We start from the raw sequence: 2234 nt of genomic DNA, 5'->3' as shown, positions 1-2234 counted from the left end.
AGGAGCTGGTTAATAGGGCAAAAGTGGTGAAGCAAAAAGGTAGAAAATGTGGAGAAGACAAGAGATCGTAACATGGGGAAAAGACCCAAGCCTAGAGGGCAGTAGGGAGGTCAATTCTCAAATGATCATTGTAAGAAATGGGTACCATACTAAAGAGATGATAGATTCCAACCAGAGAAAGAGAATCGGTGCACTATGCGTAGAGGTTCTAATGCAAAAAAAGATTATCGTTTGTTCTCTGGGGCATGTTTTGAGTGTGGCCAATGAGGCCACAAAGTTATGGACTGTCCTCGATGCATGGGTTAGTAATATAGCCAAATAGCTCAAACTACTCCAAAGCCACCACTCTTTCAGACTCCTTCAATTGATTAGACTCCTCGAGCTAGGCAGATGCTCCCTTGGGGCACAATGAAGGAAGAAAGCAGAAACCCAAGACCCAAGCTCGTGTCTATGCTCTGACTAAGCTGACTGCATTAGCATCCAATACAGTTATGACGGGTAACCTTATCTTATATATTGATCTTTATTTCAAATATAGAATATTTTCAAGGACTGATGTGTGTTGAATAGATTTTAACAATAGTTATCCTCTCTTTAATTGTGATAGGTATTGTTAGGGTATCTACCATTTATGCTTATACCCTATTTGACTCTGGGACTACCCACTCTTTTGCTTCTTCTGAGTTTGTCAGAAAAAATAGCATTATCCCTATACCTTTAGAATTTAAGCTAAGTGTTCCTACTCCAATTGAAGCTATCATAGTTAGCATGGTCTGCAAGTCTTGCGTAGTGGGCATAGGAAGACATGATCTTTTAGCAGACCTAATAGTCTTGAATATGAAAGACTTTGATGTAATTTTGGAATGGATTGGCTAGCAGCCCATCATGCCTCGGTGGATTGCTTTGAGAAGAGAGTGACTTTTCAAATTTTCGGACAATAAGAGTTCAGCTTCTCTGGTAGTAAAGTAGGTGCTTCTCTTCGAGTTATATCATTCACACAAGCTTCTCGGATGCTAAAGAAGGAGTGCATAGGGTATTTGGCCACAATGGTCGATACTCAATCAAAAGAGCTCAGATTGGAGGATATTTCCATTGTAAGGGAGTTTCCTAATATTTTTTTAGAAGATCTTCCAGGAATGCCTCTAGATAGAGAAGTGGAGTTCTCCACTGACCTGGTATCCTGTGGTGGACCTATCTCTAAGGCTCCTTACCAAATGGCCTTAGCTAGATTGAAAGAATTGAAAAAGCAACTTTAGAAACTATTAGACAAGGGCTTCATTAGGCTTAGTGTCTCCCTATGGGGTGCTCCTGTGCTTTTTGTTAAGAAAAAAGATGAAAGTATGACGTTATAAATAGATTACAAAGAGCTAAATAAAGTGACTATTCGGAATTGATATTTTCTATCGAGAATTAATGATCTTTTTGATCGGGTTTAAGGTGCTCAAGTCTTCTCCAAGATTGACCTTTGAATTGGATATCACCAATTAAGAATCAAGACTGATGATGTGCCTAAGACTGCAGATATAGGCACTATGAGTTCCTAGAGATGCCATTTGGACTAACAAATGCCCTAGTAGCATTCATGGATTTAATGAATCAGATATTCAAACCTTTTTTAGACGAATGTGTGGTAGTGTTTATTGATGACATCATGGTATGCTCCAAGAGATATTAAGAATATGAAAACACTTGAGGATAATCTTATAGATTTTGAGGGAGCAAAAGACATATGCAAAGTTAAAGAAGTGTGAGTTCTGGTTGGAAAGTATCTCCTTCCTCGATCCTATAATCTCTAAGGAGGGTGTTTCCATTGATCCAAAGAAGGTGAAGGCAATTGTAAATAAGAGCCGATCGACTAATGTGGCCAAGGTCCATAGCTTTCTGAGGCTAGCCAGATATTATAGAAAATTTGTTGAAAATTTCTCCCACATTGCAGTGCCTTTAACTTGACTAACTCAAAAGTGAGCAAAATTTGATTGGACAAAGGATTGTGAGTAGAGCTTCCAAGATCTGAAGAATCCTCTAGTGATGGCCCCAATTCTTACCTTGCCTTATAAGAGTGGTGGATTCATAATTTATAGTGATGCTTCCAAGAAGGGGTTGGGTTGTATATTAATGCAACATGGGAAGGTTGTAGCTTATGCCTCAAGATAGTTGAAACCATATGAGCAGAATTATCTGACCCATGACTTGGAGCTAGTGACAGCAATCTTTGCTTTTAAAACTTGGAGGCA

Source organism: Elaeis guineensis, chromosome 4, assembly GCF_000442705.2.
Source record: "Elaeis guineensis isolate ETL-2024a chromosome 4, EG11, whole genome shotgun sequence".
In the NCBI taxonomy this organism is placed as follows: Eukaryota; Viridiplantae; Streptophyta; class Magnoliopsida; order Arecales; family Arecaceae; genus Elaeis; species Elaeis guineensis.
The sequence above is the reverse complement of the archived record's forward strand: the minus strand, read 5'-3'. Positions refer to the sequence as shown.